The 18,963-nt window shown below is 40.1% G+C and overlaps 1 non-coding gene across 1 annotated transcript; it reads right to left on the bottom strand.

Annotated features, from left to right (window-relative positions):
- Positions 1-18,014: 18,014 nt before the first annotated feature.
- Positions 18,015-18,095, bottom strand: TRNAL-AAG (transfer RNA leucine (anticodon AAG)). Its single transcript has one exon. It is a non-coding gene; the product is annotated as a tRNA-Leu (tRNA).
- Between the last annotated feature and the right edge of the window lie 868 nt (positions 18,096-18,963).

Genomic DNA, 18,963 nt, shown 5'->3' with positions numbered 1-18,963 from the left:
CTCTCTCTCTCTCTTTCTCTCTCTCTCTCTCTCTCTCTCTCTCTCTCTCTCTCTCTCTCTCTCTCTCTCTCTCTCTCTCTCACTCACACACACACACACACATAATTAAAACTCACTAACTCCCTCCCTCCCTCCCTCCCTCCCTCTTTAACTCTCTCTCTCTCTCTCTCTCTATGCATGTGTAAGTGTGTACAACAGAACGCGATTTGGGGGTTTGGACAATTCCCAAACTCCCAAATCGCTCTCATTTGTACACTTTTCCTCTCTCTCTCTCTCTCTCCCCAACCCCCCACTCTTTTGTTCCCTTTCCCTCTCTCACTCCCTAACCCCAACTTGTACACAAGAACATGATTTGGGGGTTTGGGAATTTCCCAGACCCCCAAATTGCTTTCATTTGTACTCTTGTTTGAAAGAGTACTCTATCTCTCACTCTCCAACCCCCCACTCTTTTGCTCCCTCTCCCTCTCTCACTCCCTAACACCAACTTGTACACAAGAACACGATTTGGGGGTTTGGGCATTTCCCAGACCCCCAAATTGCTAACATCATGTTCTTGTGTACAAGTTGGGGTCAAGGAGAGAGAGAGAGAGAGAGAGAGAGAGAAAGAAAGAGAGAGAGAGAGAGAGAGAGAGAGAGAGAAGGTGAGAGAGAGAGAGAGAGGAGACCATACCCTCCATTGAGCAGGGCTGGTGTGGATGAGCGGCACTAGCATGGATGAATGGCATCTACGCGGATGAGCAGGATGGGTGTGGACGAGCAGGGCTGGCGTGCGGATGACCGACGGAGTGAGAGAGCAACGAAGACGGAGTAGAGGAGCTGTGGGAGTAGACGAGCTATGGAAGTGAGGGGCATGTGTTGTGAGGGGGAGGCATACTGGGATGACTTGATGTGAGGGGCACATATACCGAGACGACAAGTGCGGGCTTTAAATAGCCATAATGAGTTGCACAAGGAGATGTTACCACACGTGCATAATGATTGACCTATTAAAACCTCGATAGGCATGCCAACAGTCAAGTCTCGACTCTCCTTCTCGAGGCTCACATTTTCTCTTGCTCGCGAAGAGCCATCCACGTCATTGATCATGAGCCACCACTAAAATCATCCCTTGGAGTGCGCCACCATGCCTCCTCTCTCTCTCTCTCTCTCTCTCTCTCTCTCTCTCTCTCTCTCTCTCTCTCTCTCTCTCTCTCTCTCTCTCTCTCTCTCTCTCTCTCTCTCTCGCTTGATGGTGCTCCATAGCCTCCCTCTCATTTAAGCTCCCATCATAATACAAAAGAATGCAATTCTGGTTGTCTAGGAAATGCCTAGACCCCCAAATCGCATTCTTTTGTAGAAGTCTAAGAGAGAGAGAGAGAAGGAGAGAGAGATGTGCGCGCTTTAAATAGCCATAATGAGCCGTACAAGGCTCTCTCCCCCCTCCTCACCCCTACATTTTCAGGTTGTACAATAGAACTCCATTTGGGGCTTTGGGTGAATAGTTTAGAAATGAAAGTGATTTGGGGGTGGGTTTGGGGGATATCCGCCCAAAGCCCTAAATCATGTTCTATTATACGAAGAGAGAGAGAGATAGAGACAGAGACAGACAGAGAGAGACAACGCGGGAGAGAGGGAGAGAGAGAGAGAGAGAAAGAGATTTTGGCAAATGGGGGAGGGGGGAGAGAGAGAGAGAGAGAGAGAGAGAGAGAGAGAGAGAGAGAGGGAGAGAGGGAGAGAGAGAGCAGGAGGGAGGGAGCCGAAATAAATTGTGTACAAAAGAAAGCGATTTGGAGATTTCGGTAATTCCCAAGCCTCCAAATTGCTTTCTTTTGCAAACCTTATTGGAAAGCACTATAGAGCTTAGAATTCTAGAACTAGGTAACACAGAGGGAGACACACACACACACAGCCAAAATAAAGAGTGTACAAAAGAAAGCGATTTGGAGGTTTGCGTGATTCCCAACCTCCAAATCACTTTCTTTTGTACACTGTTATTGGAAATCCTTATGGAGCCTGGAAGGCTATATTTATGTGCCAGGGGAGAGAGAGAGAGAGAGAGAGAGAGAGAGAGAGAGAGAGAGAGAGAGACAAAAGAAAGAGTGTACAAAAGAAAGTGATTTGGAGGTTTGGGTAATTCCCAACCTCCAAATCACTTTCTTTTGTACATTGTTATTGGAAATCCTTATGGAGCCTAGAAATCTATATTTATGTGCCAGGGGAAGAGAGAGAGAGAGAGAGAGAGAGAGAGAGAAAGAGAGAGACAAAATAAAGAGTGTACAAAACAAAGCGATTTGGAGGTTTGGGTAATTCCCAACCTCCAAATCACTTTCTTTTGTACACTGTTATTGGAAATCCTTATGGAGCCTAGAAGACTATATTTATGTGCCACGGGAAGAGAGAGAGAGAGAGAAAGAGGGAGAGGGAGGGAGAAAGAGAGAGGGAGGGAGGCAGGCAGGCAGGGAGGGAGGGAGGGAGGGAGGGAGAGTAATTCCCAAACCTCCAAATTGCTCTCTTTCGTACACTCTTATTGGAAATCCTTATGGAGACAAGAAGGCTATAATTATGTGCCAAGGGAAGAGAGACGAAGAGACAGAGATAGAGAGAGAGAGAGAGAGAGAGAGAGAGAGAGAGAGAGAGAGAGAGCTCGGGGAGTTCACCTCATAAAATTTTAGTGTACCACCTGCATTCAAAAGGAGGGGTATTTTAAATTATCTTTTTGGAAAATTTTTGTAGGTTTACAATAATAAGAAGGTTTTTTTAATTCAACTTTAGAAAAAAATCACTTAGTTCATAAGTAAAGAGGGGTGTTTTTCTTCAAGGGAAAATTTTAGTTGAGTTTTTTTAATACCCCTTGAACGCACGTGATACATATGGTTTCTAAGTAGGGCACCTCACGAGAGAGAGAGAGAGAGAGAGAGAGAGAGAGAGACGGAGGGAGGGAGGGAGGGAGAGAGGGAGGGAGGGAGGGAGAGAGAGAGAGAGAGAGAGAGAGAGAGAGAGAGAGAGATGAATTTAATGGCTGATGTAAGAGAGAGAGAGAGAGAGAGAGAGAGAGAGAGGGGGGGGGCAAGGGGGGTGGGTAGGGTTGCATGCGAGCGAGATAGAGAAAGTGGGAGAGAGGTGCAAGGTGCAAGAGAGAGAGAGAGAGAGAGAGAGAGAGAGAGAGAGAGAGAGAGAATAAGGTGTGTACAAAAGAAAGCAATTTGGGGGTTTGGGTAATTCCCAAACCTCCAAATCACTTTCTTTTGCATAGCCTTATTGGAAAGCACTATAGAGCTTAGAATTCTAGAACTATTTAACACACACATAGACACAAAGAGAGAGAGAGAGAGAGCGAGAGAGAGAGCCAAAATAAAGAGTGTACAAAAGAAAGAGATTTGGAGGTTTGGGTAATTCCCAAACCTCAAAATCACTTTCTTTTGAACGCTCTTATTGGAAATGATTATGGAGCCTAGAAGGCTATAATTATGTGCCAGGGGAAGAGAGAGAGAGAGAGAGAGAGAGATGTATTTGCTAGTTGATGTTAAAGGGAAGAGAGAGAGACAGAGACAGAGACAGAGAGACAGATATAAAGACAGAGATAGAGACAGAGAGAGACGAGGAGTTAACACTTGGTTTTAATCATGTGTGAGTGTGCATATCAACATATTTCCTAATGGAATGAATGAAAGCTACTAACAAGGTGAACGAAGAGGGTCCATCAATAGCAAGGATGGCATCTTCAAAAGGACAAGCCACTAACTCAAGAAAAGGGAAACCAATGCATCTTCTAAAACAAGCAAGAAGGAGGAGGTTCATGCAAAAGGTCACTACACTACGTGAGATAACGAAAGCTAAAAAAGTAATGGGATTGTGTACTTTTAGGGGTCCGTTTCAATGATTAGTGAGGCAATCTGCGACGACATGAGCCTTATGGACGTTGGCTTCCATTGGGAAAGAACAGCAATTTGGGCACTACAACAGGTTGTAGAAGACTATTTTATCAAATTCTTTCAAGAATAAAGATACATTTCTTCTTGCAGCCCACATCCATAGGGTTACAATAATGGAGAAGGACATCCAATCTACCACAAAAACAAAAGCTACAACGGAAGGCTCTAATATAGTAGCAGAGGGACAAAGCTCAAGAGGCATGGAGGACATCACTGTTGAGCATCACCCTCCTCCAACAACAGGGCTTGGTTTTAAATACCCTAAGTCCCAATCTCAAGGTCCTCTACCAACATCTAAAAACCCTCCTCTTACATCAGAGCTCACATCCAAGGAACCTCTGCCAAACCCTAAGCTTCCTCTTGACCATCTTGAGCCTAGACCTCAGGATATTGAGCCCCTTCCTTTGAATACCCAACCCCCTCTCTGAATGTTGAGCCTATAATTGAAGGAGGCTACAAATGATCCAAAAACATTGGTAGATTGTGCTACCCTCAAAGATGATTTTGGTTTGTAACACCTAATAAATTCTTCTTATATCGATGTTTATTGATACCAAAAATGACAATTTTGTAAACATGTACTATCTTTGGAGAGAGAGAAAGAGAGAGAGAGAGAGAGAGAGAGAGAGAGAGAGAGAGAGAGAGAGAGAGAGAGAGAGAGAGAGAGAGAGAGAGAGAGAGAATGAATATATATTTCTCATATATTTCAGAGAAATTGTACAACCCTGAGATTCCATAAACAGAGTGCTCTACAATGGAGTTTGATATTAAAAAATCATTGTACAAATGCTTTAAGGCTCTTTGTTGTTCTTGCTATTAATTAGTGGTGTCTTTCTCATGCATTCCTTGCCTCAATTTGTTGCCCCCAACTGAGGTTCCTAAAAATGAACAGTTTTTTAGGAATGAGAAACCAAATTTTATTTGACTTTAAGAACACAGTGGAAACATCGACCAGTTATAGATCTTGAACACCTGAAATTATCAATTTTGACTGATTTCAATGATTTGATTATAGATCTCTCTATATTGAATTGTACTTTCCCTCCTTCGAAGAAGCTATTGACAAAATGTGATCACAATTAAAATACAAATAAAATTAATAAAATCCAACATAGTCAATCAAATTATTCTCCAAAGAGTAACTTCTTATTATTGAGTATGAAGGTAAATCCAACTGGCACACTTCCTTCAATCTCCTTGTCTATGTCATGTCACAATTGTAAAAGTGTACATCTCTATTTGAGTGATATAACACTCACCAAATTTCCATTCTCATTAACCGTGATGTCGAGTGATTCATTATCAGGACCAAATGAGTTCAAGATCCTGGTCTAAAGGGATAAGTTTATTTCCAATCAATCTACTTCATTTATAGGATAAGAAAACATGAAATTATGGATCGTAATCATATATTTGAGTTGTATCGAGGAACCAACAACCTCACAGTATATTGAGTTGGATGTGATCCTATCCCAACCGTCATCCAAGAAGTTCAAAATATCATCTCTGCCATTTGCCTTATAATGGAGCATAATTTTACAAGAGTTTTACAACCTTTGATTGGTAGATGATTGAAAAGCTCAATAAAGACTGTGATTGGCATGCATATATTTATTCTGCATATTCGAGTTGCAATTCCTTGTTCGTAAAGAGCATTGTATTTTCATCAATAGTTTGGCTCTGTAGCTCTCTATCACATTGCCTTCAGGAATTGGCCAATCAATGCTGGGATGTCTAATTTTTCCAACATACCATGTGTGTTGGCCTTGTCCAATAATTGGTATAATAATGATCATATAAGAAGATACGTGATTAGGCAAGATGCATTGCAGATCTGCCTACATATTGCAATTCTCCTATATATCCATGAACCCTAAAATGCATTATATTGGTTGCCATTGCTCATAAGATGAAGGGTACACATCTGAACAAGTGTAAGATTGATTTAAGAACATCTGGAGTTATGTTATACAAACATTCAAAGAGGTCACTTACAATTTGTTCTAGGCCGTGAAAGGTACTTTGCATGATCCAACAAGACAAGCTCTTTATGCATGTACACATGTTGAATCAATATTTCATGTTTCACTCTTTCACTTTAAAATTTTTCACTCTTCCTTTCCAAGATGTCAAGCATTCATTGCCATGCCATTTTTTCCTTCTTCTGTCATGTTGCATTAGCACCCAAAATCCTTTTGCTATACTCAATGTTTGCCAATCACCTTCAACTGTGATTTTGTTGGTGATTTCTATAGAAGAAATAGAAGACTTAGGTCAACGAGGTAACGATACCTCAATTATTTTTTCTCCCTCTCCATTTTGATCAACACAACTTTTTTTATAAGTTTGATAACGGTCCATTCTAAACTTAAAGATGTTTTAAAACTCTTGGAAGTTGAATATCTAAAACATAAGAAAAGAATATCAACAATGCAATCTAGCACTCGAACTACAAACCTATGATCAGCACTCAATTTTGCATGTCTATAACCAAAATGAAAGATAAAGATTAAGATTAAAGTTAAGAGACTAAGATAAAAAACCAAGATTAAATTTAAGAGAGACCAAGTTTTTTATGTCGTCTTTGGTGTCGTAACTGCTAGCTTCTTCCTAGCCTATCAAATACAATCCAACCCAAAATCGAAGCACTTGTAAACTCAAAGAAGACAACCTTTTGAAGCATTTGTAAACTGGAAGAATCAAAATGTAAAGGAAAGAGAGAGCAACCTTGTTCCTTGATAGATAAGTCAATGCAAAATTTCCTATCAGTCTCCAAAAAATTCTCTCACACAATCCAGATTCTCTACAATTAATCGCAACCAAGTGCCAAATACAATAAATGAGAAGCTTAAACATGTTAATCTTCGAAAGAAAACAATGGGTGAAATCGGAGAGAAGAAGCCTAAGAACGAACCTATAGTAAGAAAGCACGACAAGACATGCCATGAGGGAGAGGGGGGGCGAGAGAGAGAGAGAGAGAGAGAGAGAGAGAGAGAGAGAGAGAGAGAGAGAGAGAGAGAGAGAGAGAGAGAGGACGAGAATGAAAATACTACTTTGAAGAAACATAGAGGAACAAAAAGAACATTGGGTAACAGAGCCAACGACAGAGAAATGGAGTGCGGGAGAGGGAGAGTGGGGAGAGAGAGAGAGAGAGAGAGAGAGAGAGAGAGAGAGAGAGAGAGAGAGGGAGGGAGTGAGAGAGAGAGAGGGGGGGATGGAGGGAGCAGAAAACAACATTTCAATAAGTGATCTTTTTTTAATAAGATGTTGTCAGACTAAGAATTTGCTCTATATCTCGAAAAAGACTTTTTTATTTGTACTTGATAGTTGTTTATACATAAAATTTTAGTTCTTAGTCTGACATTTTGGAATATTTTTTCTTTTTTCTAATTTCCACCATGGTCCATTAGCCCTGTTGCCATTGGTTGAGAGCTAATTTTCATTTGGGCCAAAGGGCCCCAAAATGAGCTCCCTTTTTTCCTAATGGATTTGGTTATCCCACTTGGGTGAGTTTTGTACACAAGCGATTTACTACTTTCTTAGACACGTAGACTTTTACAACCCATCATTCTCTTATTATGTAAATATGTGGGTATGAGCAACAAGGCACATGCCTCATGCAAATCAAGATACTAATGGTGCCATAGAGTCCTACCATAGTATGCTAAAGGCAAGATTTCTACTCGATTTCTAGTTGGGAGGAAGGGTATTCATGGGAGACATATCGATTGGTTGTTAGACAAGCTTCTCCATAAGTGCTTGCCATATTATTGGTATGTTGACATGGTGAAGAACAAGGGCGTCAAAAGAAACTGTAATATCAAGGGCATCATAGAGAATTTTGTCCATCGAGCAAATGACATACCAGATGAGTATGTCAAATTCTTGGAAGGAGACCAACTCACAACTATAGTATGTAGCATGTCTAGAGATGGGGGAAAGCCATGGTGGCCCGAGACGTGATAAACTTGCAGGTGCTAAAGGAAAGAGCTTATGACCACTCATTGCACCCCTCAAACACACTCCAAGCCATTAATGATGGTTTTGGAAACTCCATCCAAAGGGCAAAGCCTTGTATAGAGAAACACTAGCACCGGTCTACAAGTTCTACACCAACACGAGAAGCCACAACATATGTCATCTGTACATATTCAAATAAAGCAAATATTCCAATAAAGTAATTCTTTTGTACATATTCATTTAAAATATTTCTTTTATGTTCATGCATTCACATGTTTATATGCTCGTACCACGACTATATGTACATATGTACATATGTTAATATGTGTCACAGTGCCCTCAAATAATCACATGTTCTAATGCTCATATGTTATATTGTTTATAAGTTCATATGCTCATATGTTTATATGCTTCATACGTTCATATGTTTAAACATTCATATGCTAGTATGTTTATATGCTCATATGTGATATTGTTTATATGTTCACATGTTTATATGCTCATAATTTTTCATGTTCATACATTCGTACATGTATACATGCTTGAATGTTTATATGCTTCTTTCTTCATATGTTCTATATTTTAAACGTTCAAATGATCATATGTTCATATTCTCACATGTATATATGCTCATATGTTATATTGTTTATATGTTCGCATGTTTATATGCTCATATGTTTGCATGTTCATACATTCGTACATATATACATGCTTAAATGTTTATATGCTTATTTCTTCATATGTTCTATTTTTTAAATGTTCAAATGATCATACGTTCATATGCTCATATGTTATATTTTTTATAACTCCATATGCTCATATGTTTATATGCTTCGTACGTTCATATGCTCATATGTTATATTGTTTATAAGTTCATATGCTCATATGTGTATATGCTTCGTATGTTCATATGCGCACATGTTTATATGCTCCTATGTTTCATATGCTCGAATGATCATACATTCATATGCTCATATGTTATATTGTTATGAGTTCATATGCTCATATGTTTATATGCTTCGTACATTCATATGTGCACATGTTTATAGCTCACATGTTTCGTATGCTCAAATGATCATATGTTCATATGCTTACATGCTTATATGCTCATATGCTATATTGTTTATAATTATGTTCATGTGCTCATATGTCTGTATGCTTCGTACATTCATATGTGCACATGTTTATATGCTCCTATGTTATATTGTTTATAAGTTCATATGCTCATATAAACATATAATGATGCTCATATTTTCATAGATGTAATGATGCTCACATGTTTGTATGCTCATATAAACATACATATATACATGTAAACATGTTCACATGTCCATATATCCATGCTCATATGTTTATAAATATATACATGCTCATATGTTCATATTTTTATATGATGATATATTCATATGTTTATATGCTCGTATGTTTATTTGCTCATATGCTCATATGTTTCTATCCTCATATGTATTCATGTGCTCATATACATGTTCATGTGTTTATATTGCATGTTTAATTGCTCATAAGCTCATCTGTTCATATAGCCCATGTGTTCACATAAACCCTATATATGTCCTAAGTGTTTGTCACATCTCTAGAAAGTGCACACATTTAACAATTAAACACATTTAATGAAACCGTATGAACATATGAACACAACATAAATCGGAGCGTATGTACATATAAACATAAACCCAATGATTGAACCACAAAACATAAACTCAAGCATGCAAACATGTAACCCTAACCCTAGCATATGAACGTATAAGCCCAATGGTAGACAACTAGATCAATGATTTGAAGTTTACACATGTCATTGGTCAAGTACAAACATAAACTCGATCGAATGTGAATATTTAAACATTGGCCCAAGCATATCTCTATAATCTTGGTGAAAAAATGCATGTATGAACATGATGTGAACCTGGTAGACAATAGCTCTAGAATTATAGAACATTTTCTCAAAATTTGGAGCTTTGTTCTCAAAATTGAAAGAGAGCCTCAAAACTACATGAATATTCTCTAATCATAAGCCCATGTTCTCTAAACAAATATATAGTTCTCTACATCAAGCCTCGACTTCTTCGAGGGGCCATGTCCTCTCAACACTTCATGCATGCATTCATATGAGATGATCAATTATATAGACAAAAGTACTTCAAACAAAGAAAAATAGTAGTTCAGCCAAAGTATTTCAATGAAACGATCAACTAAATATACTAAGGTACTTTAATTTCAAAAGAGTTCATTCCCTAAAACTAGCACCTGAATCTATAACATGAGCATAGCCTCACATGCAAGAACATAAATGATGTGTGATACCCTCCTCACAAGGGGTAGCACAACAACGGGTTGTGTTTACAAGTCCGCATATGCCAAATTGCCCAACATATGTAGCCCCACATGCATGTTGTAAGGTGACTCCTCCTCGCCTCTGCTACATCATGCACTACTTCCTCTGTCCCCTTTACAATATCTTGCATCGCTTCTTGCAGTGCCTCCTTGTCCCCCTCCTCTGTCCCCTCCACATCCTCCACTACCTCCTCCTTCTCCTCCTTTGCCAATTCCTCCCCCTCATCCTACTTTGACTCCTCCTCTTGCTCCCCGATCGCCTCCTCCTTTGGCTCCTCCATTGCCTCCGTTTTGGCACCTCCTCATTGGAATCTTTCAAGGACATCAAAAGACACTATCTCAACATGTCTACCATACAAGGTTCATCGTGGACTTGGCTATGCACTGAATTACAATGGAACAACAAGTTAATAATATCAAAAGCACATCTCAATGAACATTAGAATGCACATAATAAATTGATCTAAGGGAAGTACCATACCATGAACATATCCGAAAGCGTCCTACAAGACATGCTTCATGCTCTCAGCCATCTTTAAGTCCGCCTTCTCGATGTCCCCTGTGGAGGAGCCCTATGAGTGGAGCAATGGATGATTAGTAGTAATACCTAATTTCTTCCAAGTGTTGAATGAAGATCATTGCACTACGCACTTGTGGTATGGCGTGCATAGGTTTCTTCCCCTTTTTGTTATGTAGAGCTGGGGACGTTAGATCCATGTGAACTGAGGTTTTGCCCTTGTTTGTAGGCAGCATTTCTAAATCAATGTGAATGCTACTCCACCCTAAACACATGCGAGGCATGAACGTGAAGGTAAGCACACTTGAAGCAATCATACATCCATAAAGTAAATGGTATTAAAAATGCATACCAGGACCAGTACGGGAGCGTGGAGTCTCTGACTCTTTACCCTTGCCATCTCCTCAATTGTAGGAGGTGGAGGAGCATGTGGTGGGGGCACAAGTGGCAGGGGGGCATGTGGTGCAATGGGGTCTCACCTAACCCATGCAGCACAAAGGTAGGGTGTAGGGGGCAAGTGGTGATCCCGAACACAATGACCATCAAACCTAATCTTGGAAGAAAAGGTCTTGGGAATGTTGGGAGACTTGTGACAATCTATTCTCTTACAAATCCATATCGTGCCTCCATCGAAGAGCTTGCACTCCTCAAACTAAATAGAAATGAATAAAAGTTTGTGAAATGCTAGTATGCGAGGTCAACATATGAAATCATTTAAGTATTTATAATCAATGAAACCACTAGATTACAACAGAATGAGATTTCAACTCTTGTCAAACCACCAGATTAAAATAGAATGAGATTTCAGCAAAAAAGCTATGAAAACTAAGCAATTACGAGCATGGTACTTACGTCCTCCCCGTGTCTATGGTGTAGCCCTCTGATGCCTCTAGATTATCTTGTTTCATTGGTGGGTTCGTCATGTCTAAAGGTGTTCACATTGTGTGTACTTCAAACATATTTTTTTGTTTTTTGTTAACGTTTTGTTGGCTCCCTATTCAGTTGTAGAGGGGGAAATCTAGGATTATTTGTTGTTAGGACTCCATCATGGAAAGGCGTTTGTGGTTCTAAGGTGTGAGAGGGTTCAAAACTTGAAAGTTTATTGGTTTCTCTGATAGAACAAGGGAGCTAGTGATTGGTTCAACACATGGATCTACCAATTCATGGCTATGCATGAGATCAAGATGACATTTGGTAACATGGGAGAAAAATGATGTTCAAAGTCTCCTACTGTGTCGCAACTCTTCTATGGCTCTTGAATTCTTATTGAAGCAAGTTGTGGATCATTTGGTTGCTACAATTTATATCATAGATGAGCCAAAAAATCTCCATAAGTGAGAATTTCACTAGTGTGTGTTGTCTCTATTCAATTGTTTTGTCCTAACAACAAATAAGCCCAACATGTTGTGTTGAGATATCGAGCTCCACTTGTGATATGCCGGGGTTACCGTTGTGCACACCGACTTGTTAGCCGTAGATGCGGTTGATACACTGCCCATGAATAATAGCTGGATGACAGCTATCTTTATGTACTCTAGTTAGTGGCTCAGTTACTATGCCACCTAGGTTAGCTGAGTTTGGTTTGAGACCCACATATAGGGTTCACCTATTTCTTTTGTACTAAAAAGAGAGTTATTTTGGCTTTCACAACTAAGAAGAGGAAAACTGTTTTCAGCCTCCACCTTTGTGTGTATTCAACCATTGTGTATGTGAGAAAGCTGCAAGTGAGACTCCTTACTTCTCTCCCACTCTCTTCACATGGTATCAGAGCTCGGTTCATGGCAAGGAGCTCAAGAAAACAAACCAAGTTCGCGGTGTCTTGGTAAGAGGATCAGTGTTGCTTTCCTTTTTTGAGTTTGGGAGCAAATCTCTACAGGTAGCACAGTTGAAAAGTGAAAGAGTGCATTGTCTCAAATTGGGATGCCCTTCACGGTGTGGTAAGAGGGCAGTATATGCTGCGGGTACAGGCGAAGCCCTTGGTTACATTATTTTTTTGATTCGAGGCCATTTTGGGGCCCGTTTTGGTGGCAGAAGTTTTTCACAAGCACTCAGGAAAGTGCCCTGTTTTTGCTATGCGACCACTGTTCCGCAGGTCGATGAAAAGTTACCATAAAAATTGCATTGTATGTCTGTGTACAGAGATATTGGGAGTGACAGAATCATTCTTATTGCCTGTTGATGCAAAATCATCACTAGGAAGTGACTATGTGGTCAAATACCACTTTCGTCAGTTTTGCAGAATTGCTCTTGTGAGGCACGTTGTGTTTTTTTGCAGTGACAGAATATTTTTGCAATGTTCTGTAATGGCGTCTAATGCTCTTTATTGGGAGTTCATTACTGGAGCTGAACAAGAACTAGTTATTCCTAATGTTCCCAATCAATAGGAGCTGCAGGCATTTAAAGGATGGCAAGAGAGAGCCAGAAAAGTTATGTATTGGTTGTCTATCAGTATTTCAGATTCTATGATTGTGCATATTTAGGATGCAAGCACGCCAAAGGAGGCATGGGACACTTTGACAAAAATGTATAGCACAAATACGCAAGCCAGAAAAATGCAGCTTAAGCGAGAGTTGCATAATGTGCAAAGATAAAATATGAGCATCAATGACTACCACATGAAGATGAAGAAGATTGCAGATTCACTTGCTTCCATTGGGTCGCTAGTGGAAGATGATGATTTAGTTTATGTGACCTTGAATGGTCTAGGAAAGGATTATGCACAATTCCAAACATCCATTGTCATCCGTGAAACATTTCCTAATTTTGAGGAGTTGATTGCTCTTCTAATTTCTGAAGAGCAGAGAAATGGTGGTACATCTTCTTCAGGAGGAACTTTAAAAGAAGCTATCTTCTACTCAAATGCTAGAAGAGGTAGAGGCAGAGGTAGAGCAAGCCGATCTGGAGGTCATGGCAAAAATCAGAATATGTAGCAAATTCAAGAAAACCAGTCCTATAGAGGAGGGCGTGGTAACCTTAGAGGAAGGGGGAGCCAAAGAGGTTGCGGTGGATGGCAGAGAAGCCAAAATGCAAATAGTAATGTTGAATGCTACTACTATGGTAAAATGGGTCATATGGCTAAAGACTGCTATAAAAAGCAAAATGACATCATGAATGGAAAATTGCAACAAGGCAATTATGCATCCTCTAGTAGACAGGGTGATGACAGAAATGAGCATTTGTTTATGGTACAGCACATGACCAAAATTCTATGACAAGTGCAAAAGAAAGCAATGATGTGTGGTATGTTGACTCAGGTGCATCAAACCACATGACAGGTCATGCAAAATGGATGTAGGATGTAAGGAAAATGGAAAGACCAGGATTTGTGGAGACTGGTGATGATACTACACATCCTATTGTGCAGATTGGTAAAATTCCTTTGTCTATGCAGGATGGGAAAAAGAAATACTTGTTTGATGTATTTCATGTCCCGAATATCACCAAGAACCTGGTTTCTATTGGTCAAATGGTTTAGGGCTTGCAGGTCGAATTTAATCCTCATGGATGCTTTGTTGAGGATATGAAAAATAAAGGTCGCTTGATAGCAAAAGGGAAGAAGAAGGGAAGGATGTTTACATTGGATGCGGGCATGCTTGAATTGAGTGCAGTAATGTTTGCACATGGGACCAGTGTAGTTGCAGATATTGATATCTGGCATAAATGCATTGGTCATGTTAATGTATAGCGACTTAAATTAATGTAGGCCAACAAAGTATCCCCCATGTATCTCTCTATGTATGCTTTGCCATCTCTCTAGTGGAACAACATTTTAAAATGTGGAAAATTTTACCTTCTTCATTCTCATTTTTTTTGCAAGCACTACAACATTGTCACCTTCAACTAGCACCTACCTTTGGATGTCTTTTGGCCCCTCAAAGATTGGATCTTCTATAGTAGTATTAGGAATGATTGTTGCTAAAGCTTTATTGCATTATGAGATGCCTGAATATAAATTGTTTTATATTGTTTATAAAAATGAAAATTAAAAGACAAAATGTTGGATTATTAATAAGAAAGCACTTTGTGTGCTCACATAGGTCTTAAAGTCATTATAGTGTGCATATAGCATATATATCCCATCGATACATTCATACCCTCAAATGTTGGTCCTATCTCATCCCTACTTATTTTTGCAAAGGTTAGCAATTTTTGTGCCCTATAAAGTTCCTTTTATGAAGTATCCATAGGATGATTAGTGGATCTATCATGCATTGGGAATGATTATCACATAGCGACTTGAATTTTATTAATATTATATTGTAGGATTGGGGAAAAGAAGCTTTTATCGGCTTCGTATTGACAAGAGCTTTTTATCACAAAATGACATGCACATTATTCTCCAACACCACACTGACAATTGTGGTCAATGGGTATTTTTATGAAAAACTCTCACTGCAAAGGTCTGCCCGATAGGGATGTCCCTTCCCCACTATTGTTTGTGATTGTCACTGAGTCCCTATTGCTGGAGATTGACTCTCAAGTCAAGAGGCAATTGGCTCTCCCAAATAGTTCCTGTTTCATTGCCCAAATTTTTATAGATGATGATGCCACTATTTTGGAAGCCAACCTTGCAAATCTTGATAATCTACTTCCATTTAATGAGGATTTTGCACTTGCCTTGGGATCATGGATTTTGCAATCGCCTCGGGATCATGGATCAACAATTCGAAGTCCACAGTGTTATGTTTAGATTGGGAGCTACCTCTGCAATGGTTATCTAGATATGGGTTTTAAGCCATCAAAGTGGGGGGAGGTTTTGCTATATCTGGGATGCCCACTAGGAATTGGTATAACTCTCAAGAAAAGGTTAGATTGGTGTTTAGCCAAAGTGGGTTTCAGGCCATCAAAAGGGGGGGGGGGGGTAATTTGCGATGCCCAGTAGGAAATGGTATAACTCTCAAGCAAAGATTAGATTGGTGTGTAGCCAAAGTGCACTTTGCTTGGAAGGACATATTTTGTCTCTCATATTGTCTTTCCTTTCTCACAAGCAAACATGGTGACATATTTTGTCTCCCATGTTCCTTTTGGTTTCTTGATCGTCTTTCCGTTCGCACAAGGAGGTTATCCTGTGGTTGAAAGATTATCTAAAGATGTTCTATGGAGAGACCAATGGCATGCAATTACATTACTATGTCAAACGTAGAGGGTGGATTAGGGTTGGAGTCCCTTAAGGCAAAGTGTGACAAGTTGTGTTTTCAGTGGCGGTTAAAATTATACTCAAATCATCCATGGGCTATCATTGCATGTTCTTAGATTGAACGAATAGGTATTCTTGGATTTGATCAAGTCGTCTTAGGTGACAGGAGATTCTTCTATCTTACCCTAATATGTTGGAAGGAGTACAATGAGCTCAGGTGGAGATGAGCTATTCGTTTTGAAGGAGATCGATCACTTGCAATGAATATGTGGATTAATAAATAGCCATTTGTCAATCTTGTGATGCTTGTGTAGATTAGCCCTCAAATATCCAAGCAACTCAATGATCAAGGGATGTCAACATGGGTTGATATATGGAGCCCTTAGTATTGTCGTTTTTGGAGCTTATCAAGATTTTCATATCAGTTTGTCACATACAGAGCTAAAGTTCTTAATTGCTACCTTTGCTAGATTAATAAGGCATGACTGGCCTATAAGCACACTTGTCAATTGGTCACTGGACTTGCGTGAATGGATTAATACTAAAGGAACAAAGCTTTTCTGGCTTGTTGCAAAGGATGTGCTATGTACTTTCACAAGTTGACATTTCCTGCTCCTCTAAGTCACACTGGAGGCTTTATGTTACTTTTAATCAAGTCAAAAACTGGGCTGGGAATATCCTAAGTGTATGGTCAACCACTCCCTTGAAGCGTTTGAATTTCGTATTGTTGAGGTTGATAGTTGGTAAGTTCTCAACCAAAGATAGGATCAACAAGTGGAAGGAGATTTCACCGGTTTGCCCTTTTAGTCAGGTGGTTTTGGAGTCACACGTCACATGTTCTAAGGATCTAATGTGTCTCGTGGCATTTGATATGATGTGCAAAGGTGGCTCTCTCAGGGTCACTCACATACATCTTAATATCACTTGAAAATTTACCATTCTAAGAGACAAGGGCAGCCTTTATTTTGTATTTGGCCTTTGGTGAGAGCCGATTTCATTTGTCAGCTTTGGAGAAATCAGTTGGTTTTTTCACTAGATCCGTTTCCTCCTTTGTAAGTCAAAAGGGAAGTTCTAGGTTTACTAGACTTTTTAGCACTGTCGGCAAAGGTAGCACTCTCAGTACATTTTTTTTCAAAAGTGTTCTCTCTAATCATTTTATGCCACATCCTTGCCACTCATCCCATGCCCATGCCGTTGCCATGTGACTGTACGGCGGCTCAAGTCTGTACGGACGCAAACTGTGAGTACAGTCGTATGGACTGTACGAATGAAGGAGTGCTGTTACGTAATCCGAGGAGCAGGAAACGAGTCTCTTCCCCAAAGTGAACTCATGAGCATCCTCCTCCTCTATCGATACACTCCAACATTTCATTAAAAAACGAACAATGAAGGCAATGCTATCGAGCACATTATGTGCTCTCTTATTTGCTCTAAGTTGTCATTTCTAGCTCGGATGCTGAGCTAAGCTCCTTAGGAGCTGTTTGGGACAAAATAAAGTTCTCTCTCCTTTCAATAAAGTTTTCTTCCTTTGTTTTAGGACAAAAGAAGGGAGGTCGTCTTGTTATTGTGAAGGCAATGCTTGTAGGTCTTGTGTGATGGAGCACTATGTTAAGAAGTGGAAATACCATAATTTTGACGAGTTAATAATCCAAAACCTTACACTGTTTCTCAAAAGTGTCCCTCCAATACTTTTGTCACAAGTTGTTGCCACCTTATTAGCACTGCTTTCCGCTACTTACATTTTCATAAAAAAGTGTCCCACACAACCTTTTGCCACATGGATTCTCTGTTTTTTTGTCAACTCTCTCTCTCTCTCTCTCTCTCTCTCCTCCCCCTTCCCCACTCCCGCCCCGAGTGCCCTCCCTCCCGAGTAAAGGGAGTGCTCACGAATACTTGTACTCTCTTGTTACTCACCTCGCAAATATTGTAGTGGTCACAAGTTGTTGCCACCTTCATCTTGCTAAAAATAGACACCAAGGGGAGTTGCTCACCCTATTGGATCTTTTAATTATTACTAAATAAGAGCGCTCTATAAAACATCTTGTCGGGAGTAGAACTCGCTTGTTACTTGCTCACCATATTAGATCTTTTAATTAGAACTAAAGAGCGCTCTATAAAACATCCCGAAGATAAAACATCATGTCGGAAGTGGGATTTGAACCCACGCCCTTTCGGACCAGAACCTTAATCTGGCGCCTTAGACCAACTCGGCCATCCCGACTTGCAGTACAATGAATGTATCAGCAATATATCAGCCTAGATTAACTGTGTCTTCAATGTAAGGAGAGGTACCGGGCTAGCTGGTTCAACTTCTTTGGTCGTTCCTGCGATCGTCCGCTGGTGGCAAATTCCTCGCCTACAAGAGAAGTTGAGTGTTACGATGGATGAAAAGTCCTATCGTGTGACTACCAAAGAGCACACGAAGCTAATTTTGCCGCCTTCACACTGCCTGCCTCTCAAATCTTACGCCATCTCCAGCTCTTCGTGAGGACAGAATGAGAGTTTGGCGAGCATTCCCGTACGAGGTTCTGTTCTTTGAGAAGCAAGAATATAGCGTGTAGAAGCAAGGGTCTTTCTTAGTAGTGTTTTGCGATTGATGAGAAACAAAGAATCTGGCCTTTGTATCTGTAATCTCAAGCAGCCTATGTAAATGGGCGAATGGTAAAATTTTTGTCACCGTCATGCTTGTTGTTCGGTGCATCTAGCAGTACAGAGCTAGCTGTGTCAAGGAGTTGGATGTTGTTGGAGATCCTGATTGCATAGCTTGGCTTCTTGGAGCAGAGAACAAGCTTCAGATTTCCTTGCAAGCCTGTTGTTGCATAAGAACAATCTTCATTTTCACTTGATTGTTGGTCGGGACACCGACTGCTCAGTCATACAAGGTTCGCACAAGCTATAAAAGCTTTGCCCACGCTTGCATCTTCTTAGTTTGGCCTCATGTTTCTGCTCACCTTTATATGCAAACTTTGCAGATAATTGTCTTGCCCGAGTGCTGGAGATGGCGGCTCGATCTACTTTTTTTTATGCTTCTACTGCTCCTCAGCATTGCGCAACCCTTTGGAATATTTCACAAACTCTGTCAACAACAG

This window comes from Dipteris shenzhenensis, chromosome 4 (assembly GCF_047967505.1).
Source record: "Dipteris shenzhenensis isolate YYH24624 ecotype China chromosome 4, Dip_SZ_1.0, whole genome shotgun sequence".
Taxonomy (NCBI): Eukaryota; Viridiplantae; Streptophyta; class Polypodiopsida; order Gleicheniales; family Dipteridaceae; genus Dipteris; species Dipteris shenzhenensis.
Note: the sequence above shows the minus strand (reverse complement) of the source record. Positions and strands in the feature narration are given on the sequence as shown.